The 21,347-nt window shown below is 34.9% G+C and overlaps 1 protein-coding gene across 4 annotated transcripts in view; it reads right to left on the bottom strand.

Moving 5' to 3' along the window:
• Positions 1-21,347, bottom strand: part of FIGN (fidgetin, microtubule severing factor) — a 119,405-nt gene that overhangs the window by 43,653 nt on the left and 54,405 nt on the right. The window contains exon 1 of one of the 4 annotated variants that reach the window (XM_023529730.1): positions 20,989-21,009. The exons of the other annotated variants lie outside the window; for them this stretch is intronic. The gene's annotated coding sequence lies outside the window, so the exon portion shown is untranslated. Of the gene's footprint in view, positions 1-20,988; positions 21,010-21,347 lie in introns of those variants that run through there. 4 annotated transcript variants of the gene reach the window in all.

Below are 21,347 nucleotides of genomic sequence, written 5' to 3'. Positions count from 1 at the left end.
GATTTTGTGCAATAGAAATTTACATTTCAGGTTTGTTTTTTTTTTTACTTTTCTTTTTTTGTTTGTTTTGAAAATAATAGAAAGGCAAAAAGATGTTTTTAAGGTCTATGTCTAATGTCATCTAAACATTCTATGGTTGTGGACTTAAGTTACATACATCTCGCTAAAGTGAAGTCAAGTGCTAATAATATGAATACAAAGAGAACCTGAAAGCTATAGTGTCCACAGGTCTCATTTTGAAGAGGCGAGAGTCTTAATAATCTTGAACATTGGGAGAAAGGTGAAAAATAAGAGTTTTTCCATGTAATTTCACTAACTATTGTTTTTATTCCCACCTTCTATCATTGATTTCATTCCATTTCTAGAACTATCATGGAAATTATATTACTGAATCTTGGAGAAGATAATGTGTAATATTCAATACACTGTATAATCATTTGTATTTAAAGGGAGAGTATCTGAAATGATCAAAAGTACCTTTTAAATTACAATTGTTTATAGACAAGAACCTCAAGTTATTTGGCTTGAATTTTAGCACAGTACTTAGCACTATTTGGGCTGAGAAAATTTATGTTATTGATGAATATGCTGATATACTTAATCAGGATTTCGCATATCCTCAAGAGCACTAATGCTGGACTCTAGATAACTATTTCTTTAGGGTATTGGGACTTTGATCCACTTTCAATATTAGTAATATGAATTAAAGTATAACTCAATGTTGTATTTAAGCTCCGAGTAGATCAACATGAAATGGATTAGGATTGTTTTGCAAACAGGAAGGGGAAAAGCCAGAGAAGAAACCTCTGTTATATGTTAGTCTCTAGGCCTATTTCTTTTTCACAGGCTCTCACATTTAATCATTTTACCTAAAAATGTGAAGAAAAAATACAAGTGGGGATATTTTATTAATTCACAAAGGAGACGAGTTCTGGCAGGAGACTGATAAATTATAGATGGCACTCCAGCCTGGGATGAGAAGTTGAACCAGGGGCTTCTAATATGCACTTACCACCTCTGTTATCATACGACTTTATGCTAAAACATATTCTGTGTTAAAAATATATGCACATATTTACACACACACACACACACACATACATAGTAAATATTCAAAAGACTTTTTATTCTTCTCTAAGAACTGGTTTCACCTAGAAAATATGGTATCTCAGGCCATGATTCTCTCTCAACCTGTAGCAGCCAACATTTGACAAACCATGACTTGGATACAGTTGGTAGCCAAAAAAGCTCCTAAACATTTAACAAACTTCATATATATTAAGCATCAACCTTTGCCAAGTTCCAGAGATAACTTTAAAACTTTATAATCCAATACTGAAGAGAAGACCACAAGTATTAGATAATATGGTAAGAGGTGTAACAGAAATCGATGGCTAATAGTTTTACAGCCCATGACAGGTTTTCAGTTGACATTGGAAATATGATATTCAGAGTTTGGAAACTATATGTATATATACCACATCCCTTCCATGTTCTTAGCCTCCACCATCAAATTCTATACCAGCTTTTGTCACTATTCCTCACTGAAAATGCAATCATATTTTTATAATCCATGACTGATGAATCCATTTTGATATTTCGTATTGGAAAATCAGTATATATTCAAAACTCTTGAGGCTGATGTTATCTCTCTTCCACATGTATGATGTAGCTTGGTTTCTCAGAGAAATATGTGGTTTAAGCTCTAATATTTATAATGACTCCTATAATGAAACATACACTATGTGCATGCGCGCATGCACGCACGCGCACGCACACGCACACGCGCGCGCGCACACACACACACACACACACACACACACACAGATCTACATTTGTAAAGATAATGCCTAAACACTCCAGGTAGTGGAGACATTTCAGGTCCTATTAATATTCTGGAATAAGTGACCTGAACTAAGGAGACCTTCATTGCTTCCTCAACACCTTTTATAACAACTCTTTCAACAATGTCAAATTAAATGAGGGCTAAGAACACTTTCAAATCAAATGATTCAGATTAAGAATACATACTTATAGTAATCAGATACATAACTAGTGTTAGCTACAAAAGATGATATCTCATCAAGATTACTCATGTACACAATATATCTGTAGATTATTAATTAATTAATTAATTAATATCACCCCCTGGTCGCTGACTTAGAGATATCTAGAGAATTTGGAGCTGCATAAACTTTTTCCTGATGCTGATGAAAGATCACCTTATACTGCTTATTGGATATCAAGAGTTCTAAATATCCAGAAGTTTTAACACAAGCACTGCAACATGTCACCCTAAATCAGAACTATATTAGAAGTGAAACTTTTATGATCATAATGAAATAGTGAGAAAAATAGCATAAAAGCATAAAAGGGAAGACTAAACTTGTGCTTGGAACTAATCCAGCCCCTAGATGGAACCAACCAAGTCAGGCCCCACTCCTAGAAGAGATCAAGTTAAACTTCTGGTGTGTGCCACGCCTGAGAAGGTGAGATTGCCTCCACCTGCCCAATCAGAGAAACTGGGACACTAGATCTGACATGAGAGTTTGGGTTAGAAATCTACTGAGGAGTCAGAAGCTAAGCTACCAAAAGATTAAAATCACTTCTAACAGGTATTATTTTCCACTGTTTCATCAATAAGGAAGCAGGCGCCTTTGTACTATTTCACAGGTTGGGAATGCTTTCTGGAGTTAGATTGTCAAGAGCTGCTTTTTAAAATAGCAATACTCTTATCATAGTAAAACTTGCCTGCTGAGTCAAAAGGAAAGTTGGCCTCATCTCCCTTTAGAGCCCAGGAAGAATTTAAAATGTAGAGATGCCTGGCATCATTCCAGCTGTTGGCTACTGCAGGTACTTTTAAATATCCACTCTTTTATTGATCTGAAGGTATATAGATAAGCAGGTATATACTGTAAATGTAAAACAGAAAGAAGGCCATCTTTAAAAGTCCAATTGATTGAAAGCAAACAATAAGAAACCTGTACTTTTCTTTTGTCCACCCAAAGAATCTGGCTTTACTAGATTCCACTCTAGGAGGAAAAAAAAATGTTTTCATTCCTTATGATAATGAAGGGAGAGAAATTTCCAAAAAAGAAATAACATTTCCAATATGAATATTAAATCTAATCCTAGTTTGATGTCAGGACCACCTTCCTCCTAATCCAGCTGATTTTTATTCAGCTACATTTGAAGCCATCATTAAACTCTGTTTTAGGAATCCTCAATCTCAACAAATTTAATTAGAATGGATGATACAGTAGGTTCTGTAATGGTAAACGACTAGCCTGAGAACATAAACACTGATAAATTCCAGTGAAACATTTTGCCATAAAATGCATAGAATGTGCCAGAAGAGGCATATCCTTGCATAATGTTAGAGTATGTCAAGAACCAGGATGTCAGACAGAGGGGTGTTATGTGTGTGTGTGTGTGTGTGTGTGTGTGTGTGTGTGTGTGTGTGTGTGTGTGTGTCCGTGTGTCCATGTGTGTTTGTTGTCAGAGTGAAGCTGAAAATTCAAGAGGAATTCTACAGTAGTCACTTAAGACAAAGGAAAAGACTAGTGTAATTAAGAGAAGCTTATATGTAACCAGCACTGAGTTCTTTTACTTGGCTGGATGATGGTGGCAAGAGGGAGATAGAATCTATTACACATTTTTAGTAAGTTATGCCAAATAATGTAGAAAATGAAAAGATTTCATAAATATGTAATAGAGGGTACAGTGTATAATATATTAAACTTGAGATTCTGTAAATTTTAGATATATATGGTAATTTCGTGATTTGGAAGCTTAAGAATGAAGTGAAAACTATAGTTAGAGCTCATTTTCTAGGTTTAATATGAACTTACAAGCTGGGAGTAACAATACTATTTGCTTATTCCAGGGGTTCCCTGAGAGGCAATGAACTGTAGGAGCTACTAAAGGTAAAGAGGGAAAGAGGACTAGAAAACCATTATCAGGACCTTAACAAAATCAATAAATAAAAGATCCTGGTACTCTCCTTCTTGGGAAGAATAATCTGTCTGGAGAATAGCTATTCCTGATATCTGTTAGGGAGCCCATTCCTTAAAAAGTAGAGGAACTCCCCAGGCATCCCACAGGGCCATTTAGGGGATGTTTGCCTCTGTATAGGAGGACTGAATGCTAGGAAGCAGACTGTGGCAATCTGAAGGTCTGGCGTCCAGGGCACATGGGCACGCTGAGGATGTTAACAGTCATTCTTGGGAAACATCTCCCTTTCTTTCTCTCACCTGTCTTTATATGCCACCAGTGAGAGAGTGAATCAACTCTTACAAGATACATCAGCTGTTTCAGGCCTAAACTATATTATGCTGTGAGTGTTCTTGAACATTTATACAACATTCTGTACCCAACACATGCTTTCACAGCCAGAAAGGAGTCGAAACAACTACAGCACCTCTGCCCACAAATGTACCTAACTCTGAGTTCATCAATTTCTTTTTCCTTATTAAATACTCAGAAATTCTATGGTAATTACATACACAAAATATCTAAACAAAGAATGATAAATAAGTTCAACAGATTTGTTCAAAACTCCAAATTAGCTTTTAGGAAACAGACTGAGAAACAAGATGATGAAAATCAGAACAGAGCAAACTAAGAAGAAATGTTTTTGATTAGAGCTCCTTGAAGAATTTAGAATGCACAGTGGTCTATTATCATAGCTATCATTTGTTCAATAATTTGAGAGAAATAATATATTATCCCCAATTGCTAGCCTATATTTTTAGGAAATTCTGTCCTCGTATATACCCAAAACATTTCTTAAATGCATCACCAAATGTGTTTCCATGTGCAAAATCTAACTAGATGGTCTTCCGAATTGGAAGATATGATCTAGAAACTCACGGGCAAACAGAGCCTTCAAGGAGTGAAGGAACGCACCTCGGCTGTCCCCAGATGTTGAATTAAACCCGAAGTGTATTATAATAAAAACTCATTTCTTGGGTTAGTACCAGAACAGCATCTCAAGTGGTTGAAATATTTTGGTCACTTTATGAGGGGAAGAAGTCAACTGGTTTCTGGGGAAGTAAAAAGAATAAGCTTTTAAAAAACATTTCTTACAATGACAATTAGATTTTTATCATCTGTTGGGTAGCAAAAATCAAATCTAATTTTTTTTTCTCCTCCTAAATTAGCAGAGATTGTCACTGAATTTCTTGGTGTGTCTAATAACTTGCACAATGCTAAATAAATCCCAATTTCAGGCATGTTATCAAAACCCCCAAGATGGAAAATAAGCTTCAGAACTCATAAATGCAATTGTTGCTGTATTAATGAGCAAGAAAATTACCAATAAAGGAGTCAGAATATTGTGATACATATTTTAAAAAGGATTAAGTGAAAACTAGTCGTGGTTTTGATCTTATTTTTAAAAAAGAGTCAACACTCTCTGTAGAGATTTATCAGTCTTTCAAGGCCTCTGGGTGGCCTAAATGGTTCTGTAGTGCTATATTATTCCAAGCTTTCATAATAGTATTCAATGAAACATAATTTAATTTAGGCATGAAAGACTTGATGCACCTAGTAAGAGTTGCTTCACTCTTTTCTCACTGATGGTATCTGATCTAATAGGTAGAGAAATGTGCTGAATTGTCACAGCATACATTTCAATAAGAAAAATCACTATAGCATAGAAATATTTATGGAAGTGCTGACAACATATCAATTAATAATGCCTGTGAGATATAAAGAGAGAATATTCTATTCTTTACAAGTTGAGAAAGAGCTAAGTCAAGACTTAATTTCATGAAGCCTCTCATACTGCAACACAGCAAGTAATTTCATCTTAGGTGGACTAGTCAGACCTGACTGAGATTTTTCTAAGAGCTGGAGTGAAAAAGAGCAATAAGAAAAACTGAGAGTATTATGGAGTACCATCTATGTAAACCAGAAAGGTGGCTGGGAGTGGGGTATATATATAAATATTTGTATATACAAGGAATCTTTAATTTAGGAAGAAAACCTAAAATACTGGGAACATGAGAACCCCCAAAGTGGGATACCATGGGGCAGGGAAGAATACAGACACATATTCACTGTATACTCCTTTGTGCTGTTTCAATTTCTACTTCTTTTTTAAACCATAAGTATGTTTTAACTACTTACAAATATTTTATTAAAGATTGTCTGAAGAACAGATTAAGAATAAATACATTGTGGGAGAGTAAATTAACAAGCTGTTAAAAAACTTCAGAATTTCAAACGTCAGTAAAAGAAAAAAAAAAGATTGTTTATACTTTCTCCTATATACAAAGTGACTTATTTGTCGTAACGAAGCTATTTTAATGACTAAACATGATTTGATAAACCACAGTACAGCCATTTTTTGTTGTCTGTCCTTGAGCAATTAGCATCTTTGTCCACATCTGTAAGCGGGTGTAATTATGGCATGTGCATGCGTATCTGGGCATGACAGGCAGTGGGCTAAGTGTAATCAGGACTGACTACCTGGAGGAGGGGAGTGGGTCTTATTAACTAAAGGAATGCATCCACTGTACTTTATATTACGGGGACTTAAAGTCTGGTAAGATTTCGAAGATGGTAATTTTCTTCCTATTTTAAAAAGAAAATAAGGGCAGTGAGAACTGAAGATCTTTTTGCTGTAATCCTTTTGTCTCTCCTTCAGCTGAGATACTCATCTTCGGTTATAGAGATGTTGAATACTTTTGTATATTTCCAGGAGCCTACACTTCTGGAAAGTTATCAGAAATATTTATTGTTTATTAAACTCCAATATATATATTTTATGGTTCACTTAAAATCTTACTGAGACAAAACCTCAGCCAGCCAGCCAGCTATTAGCACATCCCCCCACACCATATATTAATCATAGATGTCTTTCCAAAACAATCTAAATTTCTATTTATTTTCCTATATGAACATCCAGGAGTAAAACATCATTCCTTTTCCTGTCTTCCTCTGCTTAAACCAGTTCTAAATCCATCTGTAGGCCAAAGAGATTCAACTCAAGTTTATAAAATAGTGCTTACCCAGTAAAACTATTCAACCTGTCTTTAATCTTTAGGAAAGTTTAACTATTACCTCAGGTTTAAAAATTAAGCCATGTGAGTCAACACCATTACCACAAAAATGAATCGGGCAACAGATTTCTTTTTGAATCAGTTTGCTATTTCGTAGTTAGTTCAGCAAACCAATTACACGAGCTCTAAAACTGCGTCACACGAGTATGACAGCCAGATGATGTTTATATGAAGGTTCCCTGGAAGTAAACTGAAAACAGCTCCCTAGTCTAAGCTGACTGCCTCCTGTGTGGGCTCTGTTTCCCCAACAGGCTGGCAAAATGAACTGTAGTTTTGTATAGAAATACAAAGATAATTGATTATTTGCCAGTAGTCTGTTTTTGAGTTGCCACTTATTATTTTTTTTATCCACTCCAGGGACACACTTTCAATTTCACAGTCTTTTGCACATTGTGGACAGTGGCTTTAATTTCTTAAAGGAAAGTACACATTCTCTTTCTATTATAGTTAGACTACTGGCTCTGCAAAGAGCAGGCAGGAAACTTTATCACCAGGGAGAAAATATCTATGCTCACATTTGCATGCTCATTCCATCCATAGTGTTGTGGCTTACAAGCTGGGAAGGGAATTGAGAAAGAGCCTTTCTTCATGTAAGGAAAGACACCTTTGTGTCTCACAATCTTAGATGTTCTGTCTGAGAGATGGTAAACATTCTCGAAGATACCATTCTTTAATTGTTTATGGATTACTCCCCTCTTTATTTCATTGTTAAAAATAAAAGTTTCTGGCAGAATTTTAAAAAATCTTGTCAGGAAACAGTTGTTTTCCTCCTACGGACTAACATTCCTGCAGGCAATGCAGCAAATTAACCAATATAAATGTTTCCTTCAAAACACAGAAATCTTTTATCTATTTAGGAACAGATCATACAATATAACACGCTGAACTATTTCTATTAAGCCCAAAGATGACAAAAAATTGAAAAGAATAAATCCATTATAAAGAATTCATATCTGCTGCTTTGTGAGCAATCCATAATACATCGTATTGTGCAAACTATAGGAGATGATGACCTAACAATACAGAATGTAGAGAGGGCTTTTGACAACAGAAAAGCATAAGAGAGAGTATCATTTAATGGAGAGTGAAAAAAAATGATCCTGGATTCTTTTTCCTCCTTTATTTGTTGTATCACTTTGTAAAACCTCTCTATGCCTTGCTCTCTTCATCAGAAAAATGAGACCTTTGGTTTTATTTTTATAAAGTGCTTTAGGATTTAGGAGAACCCAGAATGCATTATATGATGAAAGCCACCATGGTACATGTCACATGATGGTAGCAGAAAAGGATCTAGGGACCAAAAGCAAAACATGAATCAGCAATGAACACTCATTTTGTTTGTTTAAAACCCTAGGAGGTGCAAATATATGTCAGAACTGAAGTTGACCCTCTTCCTTTACATTTACACATTACTGTATCTGGGTCTGATTTTTAAACTGGAGTTTAGGCAAAAGAATATGAACGCAGGAAGGAGTAAGGGGCAGAGTCTCTCCTAAGCAAACCCCAAGTCACTAGAAGTATCTATCACCAAGAGCTACACTAATTCACACTTCTTCAGGGTTATGCTTCCTCAGCATATCCCTATCCCCAACAGTTATGCACTGATGGGACGAATCAACAAAGAAGGAGCTGATGCCCCAAGTGCCCAAAGTTACATGGGTTTTGAGGACCACAGGAGATTCAGAATTGGGGTTAATGTGGATCATTACATTGAGATGCTGGTCAGGGTGGTGCTCTTGGAGGTAGGAGTTCTGGGTTCCAATGCTTCTTCTAACACAAACTTTTCCTGCATTACTTTCAACAAGCCAAACTCTTTGGACCTCTGTTTTCTAAACTGATACCACAGGTGGGAAAGGCGGGTAATTGGTTTGTTTAAATTATCTCCTTTCAAGACCTAGAATTCTGTTATTCTTTGAGTGCATGAATAATGGCTTAATACCTGGAATATATGATCAAGTAGGAAAGGTTTAAAGTATTAATGTAACTTTCTCTGGAAATATCATCCTGGCATCAGGATGATAGAAATGAGAAAACAAAAATGCAGAGGAATGCCACAATCACACAGTCAGCTAGTGACAAAATTAGGACTAAACCTTGGGATTTGATACAAATTTTGATTTTTTTTTTTTAAACTGCAGTGGATTTCCTATAAATTCTCCAACTAGAGAAATCTAAACTAAACATTTTAAAAATAGAGTCTCAAGCACAATGACACACACACATTGTCTCTATCTTTCTACACACACACACACACACACACACACACACACACACACACACATACGTATATGTACATATGTAGGTGCGTGTGTGTGTATGTGTGTATGTGTGTATATATGTGTGTGTTTGGTTAGTATCACTCCAGACACTTAGTATTTGAAGACAGAAACACTGATGTCACCCCTTTTCCTGCATTCCCACTCTGGACCATTTTGCATTCACACAGACTACCAATATAACCAACTTTACCTCTGACTTCTTTCTCCATTTCTATATACTTTTCTTTATCACCAACATGTATGCAACAGGCCTTTGTCTTAACTCTGCCCTCCTAACTGGTCTCCTTGCTTGTAAATCCCTCTTCCATACTATTGCTTAAAAAAAAAAAATCTTTTAAAATTAAAATGTAAACATTATCTCTTACCTGCTTAAAAATGTCAAAATTCATTAGTTTACTTACCCACAGGATGAAGTCTAAGCTTCCCAGCAGGGAAAACCAGGCCCTTTCTGTCCGTGGCCTGCCTTTCTAGCTCCATTCTCCATGTACATCCCGTGTTTCAGCAAGAACAAATGTTTGCAGATATTTCACAGGTATCGCATACCACTGTGCCTTGGAATATGTTAGTATCTCAGTCTGGACATCCCTATTCTTTTCCCATTGTTTACTTGAAAAATTCTATTCATCTTTTAAAACTCCAGTAAATCATCCCTCCACTGGGATCACTCCAGCTCCACATTCCCCTTTATAGTTAATCACATCCTGTTCTAAGCTGCTTCTATAGTTTGGACAGGCTTGCACTGTTGCTTTCTTCACAATGTAATGTAATTATTTATTTGTATGGCTTCCTCCCTCACTAAACTATGAAACTCTTGAGAGCAAGAATTGCATCTTTATCACTGCTATCTCCTTAGCACAGTGCCTAGACCATGGAAGGTCCTCAATATGTGTTTATAACTATGAATGAATGAACAAACATTCACTCAGTAACCATCTTACTAAATGTCTCGCAAAATTGAAGACATAAAAAAATTCCATAAATAGTCAAGAAAAGAATATCTGATAGAGATAAAAGTTATTTAGTGAACTAAACTGATATAATGGAAAACCACTAGGTGTCAACACTGGTTCACAGGGTCAGGAAAAGTTCCTTCAAATGCCTGAGTGATGAGAACTATCTCATTTGCTTTGTCAAGAGAATAGCTATTCTCCTGATGGATTAGCAGCAGCTCAAATTAAGGGAAAGAAAGTAATCTAGGACAGCTCGGAAGATTTTGGTTTTATCAACCAAGTAACTAGTAGTGCTATATACTCTACTAGGGAAAACCAGGAGAGGTGCATATTTGGAGGAACAAAATTACAAGTTATCCATTTAGCCTCTTCAATTTGTAGATGCCTACTTGACATCTAAGCAGAGATGTCAAGTAAGCAGCTAGATACAGAATTTGGTATTTTAGAGAGCATTGTGACCAGAAAGACTTAAGAGTCATCAGCTCCCCCCGCCACACACTCACACACAAATGGTATTTAAAGACACTAGGGGGCTGGATGAAATCACCTAGGGAGATTATGTAGAAGAAAAAGGGCCAAGCCCTGGGAGACACGCTAACATTTAGAGCTTGAAGAGAAAAAACCAATAAAAGAGAACGAAAAGGGTATACTACTAAGCCAGGAGGAAAACTAGGAGATCGTGGTCAATCATGAGAAGAAAGTATATGAAGAAGGAAGCAGTGGTCAACTTTGTTGAACTCTGTTAAAAGATCAAGATAAAACATTCAATTAACAACATTAAAGAACACTGGTTAGCTAGATGAATATTTTAAGAGAGATAGGGGTGTGAAGCCTTATTAGAGCCGAACCTCAGCTCTTTGTAAGGAATCATAAAAATATATTACACAATAATAAAAAATATTTTTCTCTATCTCTGGTTAAAGCAAAGCTTAAAATGAGTAAAATTTCAATTAGGTTTTAGATCAATTTCAGGAAGAATTTCCTAGCAGCATAATTAACAACAACCAAAAAAAGGAATACATAATATAACCTCCTATCACATATTTAAAGGAAAGATGCTTATCCTATGAGACCAAACAATTTAATCACTCCTTTTATTTATCTATATTTTCTAAACTGAAAAAATAGTTGGTCAAAAATCACTCAAGATATAATTGCCATTTTTCTCACATTTGGGAGTACATTCTCTTATAAAACCCATATACCTAATAATAACTAAACATACACTTCAGCTTTTAGAAATCAAGAAATAATGGCAATGTATTTTACTTCATAGATATTATTGTATGAACAAAACTCTAATTGTCATAATATATTTATGGGTTAGAAAGAAAATCTACTTTTAAATTTATAGATTGAAGACACTCTACAATTAAACTGTCAGTCATAGCAAAACTGAAGGAAATAAGACTATTTCCTTTTACAAATTCTACATCTATTCTTCTGGCTTTCTTCCAAAGAGATTGACAAAGATTTCTCAAGTCATATCTGCTGAGCAAACTCCCAAAGAAATAGAACTAATGCACATCAACGGCTTAGCCTTTATTTCCCTAGTGACGAAAATGTTCCTTATTCTCTTCTAATTACTGAGGACTTCTATGATTAAAACTGCTTATTCTTACAACATGGACATGTATGATTTAATAGAAGAAGCTAACTTAAATTTCCACTCATAATCTACTACTGTTTATTGAAGTACTAACACATACTTTTATAGAGAGCAAAGTGTGTGCAAACATTCTGTACATTAATGAAATATCTAAGTAAAAACATGAATATCACAAGACATGTTATTTTATTATATAAAAGAGATGTGCATAAAGGTAATTCTGATAGACAGAAAATCTCTGTTTTAGCAAAACTAGAATGATCTGCTTGGGTGCACCACAGTAATTTTATAATTATCTTAAAATAAATGTGATCCTTTTTAAATTTTAGCTGCCGCAAAGCATTATGTCAAATATTAAAATGACGCAGTGTTAATACTATAGCACACAACGTGGCCGGTAACTGTTAGAATAATAGAGTAAGAAGGCTTTTAAAAATGGGTCTTGATCATTTAGAAGGAAGCAAAACAAAACAAAAACAAACTCCATAAAAACAAGTGTCTTAATTGCATAAAATAACTACTTCATTGGAGTTACTGGAAGATATTTAGTATAAGGATGCCACCATGTATATTTATCTTTTATGAATTAAGCATTTTCAGCAACTTAAACCCTTCCTCAAAATATACTAAAAAAGGTCAGCTGTTATATATGTGCAATACAGTGAAACAAATTTGGCAAAGAGAAAAGACTTGGACTTAATGACAAGACTGTCCTCTGTAGTTCTATTTATTTCTGGAGATTCTTTTTTTAAAGAATGATATTGGTTTATTTTAGGAACATGATTAGTTCATCAATAATACATTACCAGCATAACATCAAGATCAGACTAGAATAGGAACTACTACATAGTATGATGACTCACATTATCTATCCAGCTGGCCTGACTTGGCAAACAGTATTTTATAAGATACTGCACCAGCTTGGGATCGCCTGGAGATGCAATGTGCCCACTCTCTGTGAGTCCTGAAGGCGTGGCATGTAAACTCTGTTAACTGCCATCATCCATTTTTCTGCACTCTAGCAACTGGCAAATATTCCATATGTAGCACAGGTGTGTGTGTGTGTGTGTGTGTGTGTAGGGGGTGGTTATGAATAAGAGACTGCAAAAAAAAAAAAAAGACAAAAGGGTATCAACCTTCATAGCATTTAAGGAGGCTGAGATGGATCATGCATGTTGGAGGCTTCATGTAAGATACAGGGCAACACTATCAGATGTGTTACATGCTATAGGTTAACAACAAACAAAATACGCAGAAAAGAAACTTATGACCATGAAAAAAAATCCCAAATAAGCATTTAGTGTGAGAGATACTTACATTCTGAACTCAGAGCTGTACATGGTTATACCTCCTAAGAAACTGCCCTGTTGTTTGCCTCTTGATTTCAGAACAGATTGATAGATTTACAGTCATTTACATAGTTACCCATCTCTCACTTGTCTATAATGGGTCAATGTATAGCAACTGAAAGGTAACTTCCAAAATTGGTCATGCAATTTTAAAAACTGAGCACCAATGAGTATTTTCAGGAAAGTAACCAAGAATCAAAATTTCACTTATCTAAGTTTTTTATGGTTTTTTTTTAACTGAGGAGTATTACTATATTTTAAGCACCACTGTGGTAAGTACTATATAACATCGAAGAATTACTCACAGCTTCTGATTCACATTAAAAAGCACAGGCTGATAGCAAGACACAAATAGGTGAGTGTTAACATGACAAGGATATGAAACATGCATATAATTCTGAAGTTTTCATCATTACTTCTCTCAGATAAATTCAGTTTAATTTCCCCATAATTCTGTGAGTCACTGGCTAACTCATTACAATAATATAATCAATATATTATTGAGACAGAAATATCCTGGCAATGTGGCAAGACTCTAGAAATGCCAGTTTCTAAATTAATGTCAAAGTATTACACACATGTCATAAATGGCTCACAAAGGGATGCCAAATCATCTTTGTTGCTGAGATAATTGTTTTACTTTGAAGTTTCTTAAGATCTATTGTGTTAGTTCCCAGGTCAAAGCTATCTATTTCTCTTTTTCTTCTTCATTCTTCAATCATAATGTAGCATTAATGTTATTTGACAATGAGATAACCGAAGTTATTTCAATGGTTCTAATGTAGCAAGTTTTGTTTTTTTTTTTTAATTCTACTTGATTGGATTTGTTAAAGGAGAACCCTTGATCTGCATATCTTATGGTTCTATGATAACCTTCAGAAATCTAAGACACTAAAGGATGAGCTTGGGGTGCATGTTTATAGGATGAAGTGCCTTTATTAAGCGTCTGTGAGAAAGGCTTTATGCCTTAGTTATACTTTCAAGTACATATTCTTTCTCTTCTAATTAGACTGTAAGCTCCTAAAAGGATTTAGCATAGTGTCCTACACACAACAGGTAATTCACAAATATTTGAAAACTGACATATTGAAGAAGCACCCATATATGACCTCATGGAAATTCAAGGGAAAAAACTCTATGTGAAAAACAAAGTGCTGTAGTCATTGTTTTGTTTCCATGCTTCTGCCAGCCAGCATAACAAAACAACAATGACAATGACAAGAACAAAAAAGAGCAATGATGATGTTTATGGTTTAATCTAAACTCTACCATTGTTCACAGAGTTAAATAATTATACATTTGGAGTATAGACTCTTCAGTATCTTCTTTGCACCAACTCCACATTTTAGGGAAACCGTAACTTGTTTTATAAGCTAGTTTATCCTCTCTTACTTATCCATATCTTTGGGTATGGGATTTATTCTACGTTACTTTCTTTAACTACAATCTCTGTATCTTACTGAAGAGGAAAGATATAGTGAAATACAATAGGGTACCACAAGGTTACATTTTATATTACTGCTGTATTTTTAATACCAATACACAACTGGTTAAAAAATATAACTGTGTGTGTGAAGACAGGAACTAAGCAGGTTCTTTGATAAAGATTATTCAAAACAAAACGAAGTCCCTCAGAAGAGATGCAGGTGGGCAGTGCTAGAATTAATTTGCCCTAGATGTGGAGCCATGGTACTAGATCTGCAAAGTGTAAATAAACATCTACCTTGGGATGTGGGTGGGATTCTTAAGGATTTCTTCAAATGGAACCATACTTGTGAAACAGAGTCCCCGAGAGGCGACAGCAATAGAAAGATACTTCATTTCTACTGTTTGCTGTAGTAAGCTTAAATCTGACAGCTGATTCTCCTCTGAACAAGAAGAATTTTTAAGCCAAGAATATACACATAATTCATTTTTCTGTCTTCTTCTTATCCTAGATGGTGCTTTACCCCAGTATTTCAGTACATGTACTCAAGTTCAGTGAACTCTCCAAGATTACCATGTATTTCCCAAAGAGATGTTCAAAAATTACTCTGCCAATTTCATGGACTAGTTTCATTAAAGCTTTCATTTAATTGCCTGGGATTTATGAAAGATCTTGTAACAAAGCCACGCTATGCCATAATTTATTCCAGCCTGCAAAGAGGAAACAGAAGCTCAGATAGGTTAAAATTATATGCTTTCTGGGGCAGGGACAGTGTCTGTTTTGTTCTTCATTTTATTTTCATGGCCCTGCATAGTGTAGTGTAGTGGCAGTATTAGCACAGCAGATAGTAACTGGAGTCAGATAGACCTGACTTGGAGCACAAGTTCCTAGCTCTAGCAATTAATTACTTGGTGGATGACCATGAAAAAGCTATTTCACCATATCTGAGCCTGTTTCTTCACCTATTAAAACGGAGATAATAATAGTATCTTTCTTATAAAGTGTTGGGCAATGAAATGAAGTACTATGCGTAATGTAATCAGATAGTGTTTGCTCATAGCTAACATTTAATATATTAATATATTATTAATAACATCCTCATTATTATTGTCTGGCCATAGGAGGTACTTGATATTGTATGGAATGAATGGATGAAAGCAGTCATTAAGCACCCAACTGGAACTGTGATTTTCACACTTCTCTCTCAGTTCCTGCCTCCCTTAAATCATTCTATATACGTAAGCGGAAATGTACTACAAAGATTGATGAATTTAGTTTTGGTGAGTCAAATTCACTACCTCTTGCAGACATGTGGGAAGGAGGAGCTTTTCATATTTAATGTTTTGTACCAGCTGAGGGTATTGTTTTTTCATAGTTCCCCCCCCCCAAATGAATTGAACTTTTCTAATATAGAGATTTACTACTGATGCCCCATTTCATAACTTTTCCATTATTTCTAGAATTCGAGAAATGCTATTGCTGATATTCCTGCAGAATTTATATGGAGAGAAATCTGGATAAGAATAATTCTGTTCCACAGCTGTTTTCAGTCTTGCACTGCCAATTGTATTAACTCTCTTTAAAAAGAGACACTAAGTATGTCTAGTGTGGGTACTGTTCCCTGCCACCCCAGGGCTCCACCCAACTTTAGACCACACCAATAGGGACCCTTGAGAAGGTTAGTTAGGTCCAGAACCTTCATAAGGATTTAATCGGCTTTGGAAAAGGGGCTAGAAACTTATAAAAAGAAAGTTTTCCATACACTGTAGGGCTTACCTAGGAGATATCAAAACGCAATACAGGTTACTACAATGGGACCTGTTTTAAACAGTCATATACAGCTCTACAAGTTCATTCCATCCTATCCAAAATGCTAGTTTTCACTTATTAATTAGAATAACTGTCATTCCTGTTCTTTCTAGTACTAGAAAACCAGACTTTTCTTCCTCAACAATTACTCAGTGAATTTCTTTACAATGTATCCTTGCTTGGCAAATGAATAAAGTCAGCTTTTTTGTTTTGTTTTGTTTTGCATGTTTTGTTTTTTAAAGAAGAAACACTAAAATTAAAATGGCAACTTTAACCTAAAATTAGAGTGATATAGGCAATTGTTTAATTTTACAAAACTGAAATGATTTGGGGGCTCTGGCAAAAATATACACTAAAATTGAAGAAAATTTAATTTTTTAATATAAACAAACTCCGAGATAGGATTGATGAATTCTATAGGAAACTAAATTTCTGAAAATTATAATACAGCTCTTTAGATTTCTTTAGTGCCTTCTTTTTCCAAAGAGTTAGACGATCATCACATGTATGGTTGTTCTATACATTGCCGACAAAAATTAAGAGGACTGTAATCTTTTTCTTATATCTATATATCGATATATAGATGTACATCTATATATCGATTTCTGTAAATATCTATATATCGACATATATCGATATATAGATGATATATAGATATAGATAGAAAAGCTGAAGCACTGAATATTTAACCTTTTTCTCATTTAGAAAACAAAAGTGCAGCTCGCCGCCAGTGTTAATTTAACATCCCATTTAGGAATGCTAGGAATTTTCTAGGATTTGACATTTTCAGCAATTGAAAATTACTATTTTTTATAAATGGAAATACCACTACTAAAAACAGAATGCTATAAATAGAATGATGCTTCCAAAGACTATCGATATACTAGAGCGATGCGAAAATAATAATAAAAGTGATATATTTCATGGCAAACTTTGGGGGTAAGGTTAGGTAATCTGTGAGTTGTCCTGGAGTAAACTCTGCAGCCTCAAGTGCTGCCAGCAAATATTCTCGGGCAAATGGGAAATGGGTTAAATGGCTTTCTGAGAAGTACAGTTAGCTCGTGGAAGAGAGATGAGTAACTTGAACCTTTGATTGAAATCCACTACTCCTGATGAATCTATACCAGCTTCTGAACATGACCCTGTAGGATACCTATAATATATGTTCACCTTAAAGTCTTTTATTTACATAAGTGTTCTTAGATTAAATCTTAGAAAATTATATAAAAGCAAGGCAATGAATTTTTTCATGCTACCTTGGGGTTAACATAGTCTCTTCTTATTGGTCCAAAAGAACTGGGGTAATATTATTAGAAATGGATATAACAGGGCCTAGATAAACCCCAATTTTCTCTTCTTACTTCTTCAATGTACCCTGCTTCTGACTGCTCTGATGGAACTAAGAGAGTATGTTTGTGTTTGTTCTTATTTTCTAAGATCTGAGATACGGTTTTCATAGAGTAAGAACAATAGGACATCATACACATAAGCATGGTGGACCTAACTACTACCTATAAATCTATAAATTCTTATACCAGTGATTCCCTAAGTGTAGCCCCTCAGACCATTAGCAACAGCATCACAGGGGAACTTGTTAGAAATGCAACTTATAAAGCCCTACCCAAGATCAACTAAGTCAGAAATCCTAAGGGGGGCAAGATAGATAGGAGATATTCATATGTAAGTATTCATATATATGTGCAAATTATTGTTTTTAGAGTAAGTAACAAATAGCAAGGGTACACATGAATATAAAATGTTTAAGGTGAGACTATTTAATACTGTTGGAAAATCTACCTAAAGGGATTAAACTATTTACAGTTATAACCCCCAAATTTAAGTGTAGTTCACAGAGTATCTCCTACAAGAATCTTGCCCTTTTCCCCGGGGATCCTGCCCTGGAAACACCAACTAATATTTCTAAGTTTCATTTAAGTGTTGTTTTAAGTTATGGTCTTGCAGAACTATTTTTTACTTAAAAAAGAAAAGTTCCATCCTTTATATTCTGAAGGGAGTATGAATACAAATCACCAAAGCACTACTCTTGACTAATATTTTGAATTCTGCAGGGCACTTTGTAATACAACAAACTTTGTATGACACTTTGAATTTCCACCTCAACTTTCAAAGAAATTGACATCTTTTTTCATCTTCTTTTTAATTGTATTACATTAATATCATCTCCATGTTTGTTTTGAGTCTTGATCCAAAAGGCAACCTAGATCTTGCCTTCACTTTCTTCACTGGATCAGAATTAAAAAGTATTTAAAAATATTCACTCAAGTTTCCTTTTGCCAAACTTCCTCAATGGAAGCAAAATCTTGTTCTGAAAAGCATACACCTAGGGAAGTTGGAGGAGTGAAATGTTTTCTATAAAATGAAAGGGTAACAATGGAAATGGTCTACAAGATCACAGTGACTTCACTATTGTCACTGAATGCATTAGAATGGATAGTAGGAATTTATACCAGATTGAAATGAAATTGCCATTCAAGACAAGAAAAGACCTAAGTCTGAATTTGTAGATAAAAATCATGCTGAAGAGAGCACATATAAATTTGTCATTTTTTGTTTGTTGGTTTATATTCATTACATCAGTTTCTTAAACTTGTTTAACATATACACTCATTTTCAAAGGAAAAATTACTTTGAAACTATCATGAGTTACAGACCTAGTGCCCAGTTGGGGAAATACTGGCTTAAAAAATTAAGTTTCCTCTATAAAAATTTTTTTTGATTAAAAATTGTCACTATGTTTATTTTATGTTTATTTTTGTTTATTCTTATAAAAACTTTTTTTAATTTTAATCATTAAAATAAAAATTATAACTAAATTTTCATGGATTCCAGGAATACACATATGGACAAAAGTCTGTGCAACCTAGTCTGAGAAACATCGCTTTATATTAATCCATGCCATCCCTCTCAGCCCTATAAAACATTTAAAGTAAACATAAAATATCTGCCCAACAACATTTTAAAGTAATAAATGTTACTTTGTATTAGTTATCAAGAAATCTGAAGATTATTTCAGTTTGCATTTTGAAGACAAATATCAGGTCTATGATTAAACTTGTTTAAAAAAAAAAACACCCAATTTTATTTAGGCAGACAGTCAAACTCATATGTTAACTTGAAATATATTTGATCAATACTTTGATCACCTTTTTGAGAGCCCTTAGCTAATGACTTATCCAAGATATGCACTCCTATCCCAGTTTAGAGTATGTTCAATATGGATATCTCATAGGTTATAATACAAAAAAGAATTTATGCTCAAAATATTTATGCAATACAATATTTATAAATACAGTATCTCATAACACATACATGACCGAGGGAGTATACATTGTAATGGAAGGAAGGAAGGGTGGCTTTCAAATTCTTACAGACATTGTAACCCATTCTGCTTATGTGCTCAACTTTGTTGATAGCAATAATATCCTTGTTGACTCTTGCACTCTAAGCCTGTCTCAGGAAGACTGTGAACCATCAAGCTGCAGAATGGGCATCATTTTTGTCGTTGCGTCATCATTGTTTTTAACAACTTATATTTTAGAAACTTTGAATTATACAACTTAAGAACTAGAATTAACTTTTACATTGTCTGGTACAGGAGAAATCTGAGGCCCAATATTTATGAAAGGTCACAAAATCTGTCAGCAGAAGAGTCAATTCCAGATCCTAGGTATCCTAAGTCTAAGGTATAAAGTGTGGAATAATCCCATTACATTGCACAGCCTCTTTATTTCATAGACAGCAAGTTTACTCAAAGGTAATTAGTTCTTAAAGCTTCAAGAGAACCTTTCTAAAAAGGTCTAAACTTTGAGACCCAGTACGGACTCTGTAGGCTTAAAAATAAGGCAGTAGTGAGAGTAGCTATTAAAATGTGTAAGTTATCTTCAAAATTAAGGGGTAGGAATCTCCTTCCACATACCATCTAACTTCTTTTGACCTTCCACCCAGTCTTTCCAGACCATTTCTTATAAAACCCATCCTCTTTTGAGGTTCTGGCTATCTACACTTTCTATTTGTGGTCATGGTGCCACACACCAAACACAATGCCTCACTTCTACAGTGTAGCTAACTACCGCTGGACTCCTTTTCTGGGCTGGTTTCAATGCTCTTTAGCAGTATAGCAAGTCCTGGGAGAACAGTCGAGGGAGCAGGCTGATGCTACCTACCACAAACCCAATCACATCTCTCATCACTCCCTCGCACTACAAGCATGTAAACCTACCTGTTCTTCTTAGATTACGGCATTCTCTTTTATGCTTCCATGCCTTCACACATGCTGCTCATTCTGGAATTTTCACCTACACCCTATCACTTAGCAACTGCATACATGTTCTTCAAAATTCAGGTGAATTATAACCCCTCTGTGCTTTCTCCAACTTTTCCCTATCCAGAGTTAGATGCACCCTCTTCTGCCTCCCACAGCCCATTGTATGTAATTCTGTTATGGTACTTGTTATACTGTGTAGTAAAACCACACCTACCTAGATGTTTCCTCCACTAGACTTTGAGCCCCTTAGCAGCAAGAAACATGCCTTATCAGTTCTGGTATCCTTAGCAGGCTGCCTAACACAGAATGGGCCATAAAAAAATAATATAATAGTTGAATACATACTATGTGCCAGGCACTATGTTAAGGTATTTATAGGAATTATATATTCCTCACATTGGCCTCAAGCAGTAGTGCTATTATTATGATGACTTTACACATTATGAAATTGAGATCCGAACATGTTAAGTTACTTGCCTATGTTCAAAAATCAATTAAGTTTAAGAGCTCAAATGTAAGTCTAACTCTTAAGTCCATTTTCTTAAAGTAGTTTTGTTTTATTTATTTACTTTT

Source organism: Pteropus vampyrus, unplaced genomic scaffold, assembly GCF_000151845.1.
Source record: "Pteropus vampyrus isolate Shadow unplaced genomic scaffold, Pvam_2.0 Scaffold2, whole genome shotgun sequence".
NCBI lineage: Eukaryota > Metazoa > Chordata > Mammalia > Chiroptera > Pteropodidae > Pteropus > Pteropus vampyrus.
Note: the sequence above shows the minus strand (reverse complement) of the source record. Positions and strands in the feature narration are given on the sequence as shown.